General features: G+C 40.7%; 1 long non-coding RNA gene across 2 annotated transcripts; it reads left to right on the top strand.

The window, feature by feature from the left end:
- Positions 1-2,484: 2,484 nt before the first annotated feature.
- LOC125607310 lies at positions 2,485-11,447 on the top strand. 2 transcript variants are annotated; one of them, XR_007338474.1, is made up of 7 exons: positions 2,485-2,841; positions 4,091-9,885; positions 10,170-10,271; positions 10,374-10,413; positions 10,522-10,635; positions 10,717-10,847; positions 10,979-11,447. It is a non-coding gene; the product is annotated as an uncharacterized LOC125607310 (long non-coding RNA). The 2 variants fall into 2 exon arrangements; XR_007338473.1 differs by having other exon boundaries at positions 10,482-10,635.
- The last annotated feature ends 238 nt before the right edge of the window (positions 11,448-11,685 follow it).

The raw sequence follows: 11,685 nt of genomic DNA, 5'->3' as shown, positions 1-11,685 counted from the left end.
TAAATGTGAAATGTTAATTTTAAAATAATTTCAGTGTAAATATATTTTATACTAAATAATAAAAGTTAGTATAGCTAAAATTAATATCAAACATATGATTAAATCAAAACAAGGGTATATTTGTAATTTGTTTATTAAACTCATCTTGATGGAAATAGAAATAAAGAAACAAACATAAAAATCATCCAGATGACTCATCTAGATGAGAAAACAAACAGCTCCTAAAATCTAGATGGATCATTTGGATGGATCATATAGATTGAGCAGCTAGATGGAGATGATAGATGGAGAAACAAACAACCCCATAGTCTAACATCACAAAAAAATATTTGATGGTGCCGTCTCTATTTATAACTTTAAATTAGGATAAAACCTGCGCCTTCGGCAAGGTGAAAATTATGAAAAATGTTCAATTTATATATGTAACATTTAGGAAATCAAAAGCTTGCAATATTTGATAATTAGAACATAAATTTGGATATTGATGGGCCGGACCAAACGAAACTGAATATAATGTTGGACCAGACTTTTAATTACCAGCAAACTGTCCGAGTGGGGACGATGCCGTTCCATTTCATTAGTATTTTTCACTCGCTCGATCATTGATAGAAAGAAAAGAGGATTAGGTTTTCTCTCTCAAATCGGTCGATTATCAGAATAGCTTCTAACAGATTTTTCAATTCTGAATCTTCTCAATTCAATCTTGACCTCCGAGTTATTAATTTATCGAACTACTTTAGTCTCAAATGAATATTTGTTTGCGTAATAGAAGACCCAAAAGGAACACTTTTTATAAGGCCTTAAGAAATCTACATATATGACATCATGTCGGTATCACAATCTTTTGATAATTCTATTTATCGATTGACTATTGGTCTAGTAAATTTAGTGTAGCAAATTTTGGCTGTATCACAATCCTTCAGGAAAAGCTTACCAGGGAACTCTTCAATTAGCACATATTTAATTCAGTGCTACAAATAGTTTCTAAGATTTGTAACAATTTCATGTTACAAAGATAAAATAAAAAGTAAAAAATCCATTCTTTAAAAATTAAAATGAACCTTAGGATGAATATTAAAATGATAAACTTTTTGCATATAATAGTAATAGACTTCCACTGAGAGGTTCTCGTTCAGAGATCTAACTAATAAACTAAACAAAATATTAAAGAGTGAAGAAAGAGATTAGGATTAGGTTCTAAAAACAAATTATTAAGAACTCTTTAAATCGCCCTGTAATATCCCTGGTCAAGGACATCAAGTCAACGCAAAGTCAATGACTTAGGATTGACCAACATTTGGAGTATTATGCTATATAGAATTATGACTAGAGGTTCAGTCGAGGAGTTTTAAAGAACGGTCGAGCAAAAATCAGATTTGATCGCACAGATAGAATCTCAGCTACAAAAGGGTCATGGTCGAGCATGGAGAATTTCCAAAGTCAACAATTCAAGTAAGACTCAATCTCAATCATCAAGTTGGGTTAGTGGAAGACATTTGGTCGAATCAGAATCAAGTTTGTACGGGCCTATAAGGAGATGGTCGGTAGAAGTTTCAGAGATGGTCTACGCAGAGGTTTGGTAACGGTTAGAAGACGAAGGTGGCTACTATAAATTCATGAGTTAGGGAGTCAATCTAGGAACCTTATTTAAGGTATTTTAGGACATATTTGAGAGTTTTGTCAAGACAAAACCAAGATGGTTTGGAGGAACACCAAGATAGTCCGGAGGAAGACGGTTTTGGCCAATATGGTCGAAACGAGCTAGTTGAGGGAAAAGGATGCAAGATTGAGTTGTGAAAACATGTGAAAGGAGTTCAAAAGAATGTTTTACATATTTCCTCAACTTTTGAAAATGGTCAACTCAGATGTCAAAGTCAACCAGAGTCAAAGGAGAGAGAAAGAAACCCAATAGTCCATATAACCAATAGGAGCATGCCACGTGGAGGGGACCAAATTCTTTCAATCCTGGACATGGTGTGAAATAAATAAAGAGATTTTATGGTGAAAAAATCAGGGGCAAAAGACATCTAGAAAGCAAGAAGACATGGAGATACCATTTGTTCCCGAAATGGACTACAATGGGTAATGGAAGCTATGGGCTGAAAAAGGCTTTTCTACATGAAATCCACGACATATAAACTTTATTTAGGACTCAGTGGAAGTATTGGATTGGGCTGGAGGACAAGGAAAACAGATTGGAAGATTAGAGACCCGAAAGTGTCAAAATGGGCCATTTTTGCGGTTTGGTTAAGGAGGGAGAAGGCTAATGGGAACATATCAGCACGAAAACTTCCATGCAGTGGTTCTACCCTACACATTGAAGTCTACAGGAGCAAGGGATACAAGCCTAAGGAGTAGGTTTCACATGTGTTAAGCTTAAAGGTCATTTTGGAGCTAAAAAGTGGTGAGGTGGAAACTAAACTTGGGAATCAAGTTTCGTTCTGATTTTTTGGTACAGTGAACCTACATGGGAAGGAGGTTTAACTTCTAGAAGATGGGACGTAAATGGTTTGATTCAGTGTACTTTAGTGCATGGGAGCTTTTGGAGTGCATTTTGGTGACAAGTGGAACTACACATGTCAAGTGTTCCCACCCTACTCTTTGGCTATAAATAGGACCCTTAGGATGAGTTTTAAAATTTTAGAAATCCCCTGTGCCTTCTCTCTCACTCTATCTTATGGGTTGTTCTTGAGAGAAAAAAACGGCTAAAACCGATAAAAATTTCTAAGTGAGTGAGGAGAGTGTTTCCGTGTGTTGATCCTTGTCCTAGGATCTGTTGTGTTGTGCTAAGAGAGGTGGTCTTTGGCTTTTGGAGGTGTTGTGCGGCTTGTGAAGACCTAGGTGGGCCTCTGTGTGTGTGTCTTGTGTGTTGCTAACCATGTGTGTATGCAGCTTGAACCATGAGGGTTCATGAGCTAGGACCACATTTGCGGTTTATGTGTGTGCGTGTGGGAGTTGGTAGACCCCATGCTTGAGTGTTTAATTATAATGCATGTTATAGTTATGGTTATGCATATCTTGTCTTGTTGTTGTGAACATGGTTGTCTACGGGTGATACCATGATTGATATGTATTGTGTTGTTAAGTGGTTAGATTACATGCAGGCATCCTTAGTTTTGTGGTTGCATATGTTATGGTGTTGTGTAGCATGTAGATTTGAGTGAAACTCTCTCATGCCGGTTCATATATATTGCATGTAGTGAAGTTGGGGTTGCATAAAGATTTGAGTGAGACTCTCTCTTATGTCGGGTAGTTGTTTAGTGTGTCACTCGCTTTAGAATTGTCGAGTCTAGACCAAGTGTCGCATGGAGGTTAGAGATGGAGCTCCCTCATGATAGTTTTGTTTTGTGTTGTGGTCTTGACTAGGGCGAGTGGGTGTGTGTGTCATGCATTTAGTCTAGATGCGTGTTGAATGGAGATTAGAGGTGGAGCTCCCTCATGCTGATTTGAGTTGTGGTGCATCTATACTAATGCTTGTGAGTGTGTGGCCGTCTCGGAGTTAGATTGGGAGAAGCCCAATTCCCCGGTGATGTGCGTGGACCATGGGTTTAGATTGGGAGAACCCAATTCTCCAGTGGTGGAGTGACCTACTCTCCATGGCTTGTCAACATGAAGTGGGTTGCGGCCATGGACAATCGCTGCATGACGATGTAGCCCGGGTTAGATTGGAAGAAACGCAATCCCCAGAGTGATGTTTTCCAGTCATGTGAGTTTTGTGTTTGTGTACGAGAGTGTTCAGGGTGGAGAGGATAGCGCTCCGGGTTGTGAAGGGATCCAGGGATGTGTAGAGCGAGGCTCCGTCCTTCGAGTGTCTTGTTTTTGGTGGTTGAGTCTAGGATTGAGTCTAGATTGTCGTGTGGTTTGTAGTTAGGTCTCGGGATGAGATTGGGGAGTAGAGTTATTGCATTGCATTCATGTTTGAGCGATTGCATTACATTCATGTTTAAGTTATTGCATTGCTTTAGTAGTTGCACGTTTACTCTTCCGCATTGCTTTCTTGTTGTTGTGTTTGTGTTTGCGCAAAGGAGAGGGGTCGTTGTTGTTGTTGTGTGTTTCTCACTCTCCTCCCCCCCCCCCCCTTTCTTTGCAGGTAACCGTATAGGGTTGTGCGGTTGCAGGGTGAGGAGGACGAGGCCAGCGTAGTTTTCCGATGTTGTTTGCAAGGAGCAAGATGTTTATGTTTTCACTCGTTTTGATTTTTATTGGCACCCGTTTGACTCGTTATTTTCTCTTTGTTGTTGTATTTGAGGACTTTAGTCGAGTTCCCGACTTTGTGAAATAAATAAAGTATGTTTGTTTAATAAAATCCCCGTAGAACGCTGATATATAGTTTTGTCCAAACTTAACACAACTCTTGGCCGAGGTACGGGTTGGCAAGCCTTAGGCCGAGGTCGAGAGGGACAGTATTGTGGCCGGACTGGTCGAGATTTTGAATTTGTTTAAATTGTTGGCCGGACTAACTACGGTACTCGTCAAAACTGTGACACTTTCGGGTCGTTATGGGTTAGTCCAACCTAGGACGGTTCGTGGGTGTTAGAAATGGTGGTATCAGAGCACAGTTGAGATACCGTGCTTTCGTTTGCGGGTTTTTAAATGTTTTATCGAGTTAAAAGGAATCGCAAACAACGTCACTAGGGAACTGGAACGTCCTCTTCTTAGGACTAGGTATGTTAGATCAGTTTTTGGGAATTTAGGACCTCACTCTTATCTTGTGTTGCAGTTTTTGGTGTTGGTAATCGACAGGGCGGGAGTGGATCGAGGATGGGGAATGTGGTACGGTTACGAAGAGTTGGGCAAGTGACTGAAGCAGCCGGTTATGATGGGTCAAGTGAATCGAGCTCATCCAGCGAGTCAGAGTCTGATTCCAACTTTGAAAATGAGAATGTGGTCGAGAGAACCGAAAGTTCGCATGAGACCGGGTCATCCGAGTTTGAGGAAGTTGAGGTACTTGAAGAGATTGAAGAAGAATCTGATCATTTGGAGGGTATGAACTTTTCCAAAGCATGGAAGCCATTCCGCAAGCATCATCCAACTCATTCAACTTCCAGTACGGCTATGGCAATGAGTTGTGGGAGGCAATGGAGATCAATTCATCTGATGTGGAGATAATTGAACAACCACCGCCGGAAATCATTGAGATCTCATCAGACAGCACGGTGGCCGTCAACATTGCCGACTTCAGTTCCCGAGAGACCAGTCCATGGATCCTAATGCCAGCTTGGAGTCCAGCGTTCTCACTTGGAGGATCTATTGATTTTAGCTTGGAAAGTATTAGGCAATTCTTTGACCCATACTACGAGTACCATTACTCGCCAATGCCAATGGAGTCATCACCAACCAATCCGGAAGTCGGAACAGAAGCAAGGGAACTGGGCAAGGAAGTTCAACAAGAGACCAAAAGGGAAGTTCAGATGATGGAGGGTACTCAGAATGGGATGACCAGAACAAGTGGAGCTCTAGGAGGACAAGTGGAAAAAGGAGGTACTAGTGGAGGACCAGCATCAAATGTTAAAGACTCTCGCGATATTCCAACCAGAAGAGAAAGCAATGTGTGTGGAGCAGGTGACCATCATACTCGGGCGTGCACCAGAATTAGGAGTCAGCCGGACTTGAGTGCTTACCTGATCTGCACCTCGTGTGAAACTCGTGGACACTTCGTCGCGGATTGTCCAATGACCAGCGTGATCTAAGCCGTACACATCTCCGTCGTTTCCCCTGCCAGCCCTGCTCGATCAGCCTCATCTGCAATGGGAGGATAGAACCATAGAAACTATGGCCATTCTAGGAACCCTCGTCGTTGAGCTCGTGGGAGCTAAGGTAGGTGGTTGCTGATCCTTCTCTTTGCATGTTGTGGCTGTTGTTTTGTTTTGTTATTGTGTTGCGTGTGCAACCTTCTTTGTTGTGGCATTGAGGACTGTGTGTCCGGGTAGCAAGTGTTGTGTAGTGTGTAGACCTTTCTAAGTTTAGGTAGTTAAGCTTTGCTTTAGGAAACCTTGTTTTTTTTAGGAGAGAGTGAACCCTAGAGTTTAGGAAGCCGCCCCTTATTTATAGCCATGTGATGAGTTGTAAGTGGGTGTGGTGTCGGAAGGACATAAACCTTGACAAGGTGTACTCATGAAGACTTGTGCGTGCATGAAGAAAATCTAGAACCAGAGGCGACCGTAGTAAACACCGGCAGCGAGTGTGCAAGATCAAAGTAATCAGTGGTCGAGCTAGTGAAGAAGCAACCGAGACCGTAATGGAAGCATGGAGGCTAGAGTGTATGGTGTATTTGGAATGGTGATGCCTCAAGGAGTAAAAGTTATTGAAGAGCAAAAAGCCGAAGATTTAGGGAAGAGATGTCAAGTGGAAGACCAATCCGAAGAAGTTTAGTGGTGAAGCCCAAACGGTGTAAAGCCAGGAGAAAAAATATGACGAGAATAAAAGATGAAGCCTAATCAGGTGTAAGACCAGAGGAGGATGAGAGGAGTTGAAGATGAAAGCCCAAACAAGGAGGCAATATGGTGCCGATGATCAAGATGAAGTCCTTTCCATGGAGGGGAGACAAGAATGGAAATTCCAAGTAAAGAAATTGTGGAGTTGATCGCACGACAAGCCGGAGTTGTGATGTGAGTAGACGGTGGTAGAAGAGTTTATTATCAAATGGTGGCATCAGTAGTAAAAGAAAGAAGTAGATGGTAGAAGCAAATAGTGACATCGACAACATAGAACCAAGGAACAGATCGAGGAAGCCGAAGCAAAGTTCAGAAGGTGGTAGAAGAAGATAGAAGTACCTTGTGAATTCGGGGACGAATTCATTTAAGGAGGGGATAATGTAATACCCTGCTCAAGGGCATCAAGTCAACAAAAATTCAACGAATTAGGATCGATCAACATTTAGAGTATTATGCTATATAGAGTTATGACTAGAGGTTTGGTCGACGAGTTTTGAAGAACGGTAGAGCAAAAATCAGATTTGATCGCATAGATAGAATTTGAGCTACGAAAGGGTCATGGTCGAGCATGTTGAATTTCCAAAGTCAACAATTCAAGTAATACTCAATCTCACTCATCAAGTTGGGTTAGTGGAAGACAATTTGTCGAATCAAAATCAAATTTGTACGGGCCTATAAGGAGATGGTCGGTAAAGGTTTCAGAGATGGTCTACGTAGAGGTTTGGTGACGGCCAGAAGACGAAGGTGGCTACTATGAATACATGAGTTAGGGAGTCAATTTTGAAACCTTATTTAAGGTATTTTAGAGTTTGGTCGAGACAAAACCAAGATGGTTAAGAAGAAGACCAAGATAGTCCGGAGGAAGACGGTTTTGGCCGATATGATCGAAACGATCTAGTTGAGGGCAAATGTGGCCAAACTTTGTGCAAACATGGAAAAGGAGTTCATAGAAATATTTTACACATTTCCTTGACTTCTGGAAATGGTCAACTCAGATGTCAAAGTCAAGTAAAGTCAAAGGAGAGAGAAAGAATCCCATTGGTCCATATAACCCATTCGAGCAATCAATAGGAGCATGCCACGTGGAGGGGACCAAATTCCTTAATCTTGGACATGGTGTGTAATAAATCAAATAATTTTATGGTGAAGAAATCAGGGGTAATACACATCTAGAGAGCAAGAAGACATGGAGATACTATTTGTTCCCGAAATGGACTACAAGGGGTAATGGAAACTATGGGCTGAAGGAAGGCTTTTCTACATGAAACCCCACGACATCTAAGCTTCATTTAGGACTCAGGGGAAGTATTGGATTGGGCTGGAGCACAAGAAAAACAGATTGGAAGATTAAAGACCCGAAACTGTCAAAATGGGCCATTTTTGCGGTTTGGTTAAGGAGGGAGAAGGCTAATGGAAACATATCAGGCACGAAAACTTCCATGCATTGGTTCTTCCCCTACACACTGAAGTCTACAGGAGCAAGGGAGACAATCCTACGAAGTAGGTTTCACATGTGTTAAGCTTAAAGGCCATTTTGGAGCTAAAAAGTGGTGAGGTGGAAACTTAACTTGGGAGTCAAGTTTCGTTCTGATTTTGGGTACAGTGAACCTACATGGGAAGGTGGTTTAATTTCTAGAAGATGGGACGTAAATGGTTTGATTCAGTGTACTTTCATGCATGGGAGCTTTTGGAGTGCATTTTGGTGACAAGTGGAACTACACATGTCAAGTGTTTCCACCCCACTTTTTGGCTATAAATAGGACCCTTAGTATGGGTTTTAGAAGTTTAGAAACCCCATGTGCCTTCTCTCTCAGTCGATCTTATGGTTTGTTCTTGAGAGAGAAAATGGCAAAAACTGATAAAAATTTCTAAGTGAATGAGGAGAGTGTAGGAGGCTTTTCCGTGTGTTGATCCTTGTCCTAGGATCTGTTGTGTTGTGCTAGGAGAGGTGGTCTTTCGCTTTTGAGGTGTTGTGCGGCTTGTGAAAACCTAGGTGGGTTCCATGTGTGTGTGTGTGTTGTGTGTTGCTAACCGTGTGTGTATGCAGGTTGGAGAACTTGAACCGTGAGGATTCATGAGCTAGGACCGCATTTGCGGTTTATGTGTGTGCATGTGGGAGTTGGTAGAACCCATGCTTGAGTGTTTAATTATAATGCATGTTATAGTTATGGTTATACATATCTTGTCTTGTTGTTGTGAACATGGTTGTCTAGGGGTGATACCATGATTGATATGCATTGTGTTGGTAAGTGGTTAGATTACATGCATGCATCATTAGTTTTGTAGTTGCATATGTTATGGTGTTGTGTAGCATGTAGATTTGAGTGAAACTCTTCTCATGCCGGTTCATATGCATTGCATGTAGTGTAGTTGGGATTGCATAGAGATTTGAGTGAGACTCTTTCTTATGCCGGGTAGTTGTTTAGTATGTCGCTCGCTTTAGAATTGTCGAGTCTAGACCAAGTGTCGCATGGAGGTTAGAGATGGAGCTCCCTCATGCCAGTTGTGTTTTGTGTTGTGGTCTTGACTAGGGAAAGTGGGTGTGTGTGTCGTGCATCTAGTCTACATGTGTGTTGCATGGAGGTTAGAGGAGGATCTCCCTCATGCTGGTTTGAGTTGTGTTGCATCTAGACTAATGCTTGTGAGTATGTGGCCGTCTCGGGGTTAGATTGGGAGAAGCACAATTCTCCGGTGATATGCATGGACCATGGGGTAAGATTGGGAGAAGCCCAATTCTCGAGTGGTGGAGTGACCTACTCTCCATGGAGTGGGCCGCGCCCATGGACAAGCGCTGCATGACGATGCGGCCTGGGTTAGATTGGGAGAAGGTCAATCCCCGGAGTGATGTTTTCCGGTCATGTGACTTTTGTGTTTGTGGACGGGAGTGTTCAGGGTGGAGAAATAAATCAAAAGAATTTATTACAATTAGACTAAAATAAGATAATATTGTTAGTTAGATTTTTCTTAGACTGAATAATATAAGAATGTGTATAATTTGATAGGAGAAATTTAACTTTTACACTTTATGTAGTACCATTATTCAACTTTACCTTCAATAGAAGGACATTTTCATAAATACCTAAGATGTGTAGTTACAATGACTAAACTAACCCTAAAGGGCTTGCTTCTTTGTGCTCGATTGAGGATACGATCCTCCACGCGGTGCTTATAGATCCTTTCACGTCCTTGTACGTGATTGAGAGTAGATTTCGCTCTTCCACCGTATTCTCCTCTGTGACGAATTGCTCCATGAACTGTACCATCTCCTCGTAACGCTCCGCTTGCTCGGCGGGGTTTGCCACGTAAACGTACTGGTTTCTGCTTAATTTCACTGCTGCCATTGGAGAGAGAAAGTGAGAGAGAGAGTTACTAGAGCTTGGGAAACGAGGAAGAAAGATTGCAGAAGATGCGAAGAAAACAGAGACCCTTGCCATAAACTGATGGCAGCACTGTGAGTTTTTTTTATCTATTTCATATCAATATTTTTATTGTTTAGAACTTGAAATTATAGTATCTTGGATGAATATTAACAAAAGAAAAATTTGTTGGTGTGTAGTTAAATAATGATAAAGCTTTTGTCGTATGTGAAAACTTACATTCTAATCAAGCAAACATCACAGTAGAAAATGGGTTCGAGGTGAAATGGCTGATGACTAGCAAAAAAGTTTAACTGTGTATGTGTGAGTTATGTAGTTTGTATATGTGATGTCTTCTTTGTGTATCGTTTACTTGTAGGAGTTCTAAGAATGACTGAAGAAAGTGATGCATGTAGAAGAAGCTAAAGAGATGGCTGTTGAAGGAGCTAAGGGGTTGAATCAGGTCGTTGAAGATGCTAAAGTGATGACTTGCTTTCCTTTTTGTTTTGTTTGTTCGGTTGTCAAGTGACTCCTTTCATAGTACCTCATTTCTGTACTAAATCAGATTGGTCTTGTTTTGCAGATGTGTACACAGTTAAAACCCAAACACTTATACTTCTCAGGTTCATAAAGTTATTTATTTCCATTATTAATTTAAAGTTGAAGTTCACCGATCTTTTTGCTTGTAAAGAAGCTAAGTGGTAGCTATAAGACGGCTATGGATGTTGCAGTGGACGTGATCAATGGTTACTGAACAAAGAAGACACTGATAGACTCCGTTGTGCATTGCCAAAATGTGAAGTCCTTGAGTTTGTGAATAATGGACAGTTCCACTTCTTGTTAAGGTGCTCACATCTTCTGCATGTTTGAATCAAATATTGTATTTAGTTTACTAATCTACAGCACGATTGATCTACATATGTTAGGAGGATGGGGTAGATCTGGCGACTATTCTTAAGATTGCATATTATTATCGACGTGCGAAGAAACTTGATTACATTTATGATTACACTCTACCTACTCCTTTTGAGCTCAAAGAGTTTGAACAATCACAAAGGTAAGTGAGTTCAAAGCTTTAACTGCAACACAACATCCTGCTTCTGTTACTATAAGAAAAGCCTGGAGTATTATTATTTTTCACACTCAGATTGCTAATCGCTGTTGTTCTCGTCTTTCTCTCAACTCTAGTCAACGGTACAATAGAAAGAACACTTGGAGGAATACCTTTAAAGGGACCGGTTCTGTATGTTGGCAATCACATATTCCTTGATCTTGAACTGCGTCCAGCAGCAATTCATTTCTTAAAAAAGAGGAACATTATCTTCTGTGGCCTGGCACATCCTGTGATGTTTGCCAAAAATATAAGCTCAAAGCTCCCTGATGTGCAGATGTTCCTCACAGTTAGGATAATAGGCGCAGTTCCTGTCGCAAACATGAATTTCTACAAGCTGCTTCGTTCAAAGGCTCATGGGGTGTTGTATCCTGAAGATGTATGTGCAGCTTTGCACAGAAAAGTAGTCAACAGTTTTTGTTTTCTCCATGTATGGCTTTGACACATTTTCTGTAGATCATTTGTAAACGATAATAAATCATTTATAAGACTTTATAAATATATGTTATCATTTATTGATGCTTATAAGGTTTATAAATCATTTTTAAATGATAATAAATAATACCTTGGCGGATAAGCTTGCACGCGGTGCAAGGAGTTCTCCTTCAGCTTTGCTTTATGTCAATTCAACTCCACCGGTTTGGCTCGCTGGGCTGTCTAGAGCATCTAGTTAGTAGTTTGTTTTGATGTTGTCAAAAAAAAAATGATAATAAATAATATATATGTATGTAAAAGTCTACAAATCATTTGTAAATATTTAAAAATCATTTATAATGGTTTATAA

Source organism: Brassica napus, chromosome A3 (genome assembly GCF_020379485.1).
Source record: "Brassica napus cultivar Da-Ae chromosome A3, Da-Ae, whole genome shotgun sequence".
Taxonomy (NCBI): Eukaryota; Viridiplantae; Streptophyta; class Magnoliopsida; order Brassicales; family Brassicaceae; genus Brassica; species Brassica napus.
Note: the sequence above shows the minus strand (reverse complement) of the source record. Positions and strands in the feature narration are given on the sequence as shown.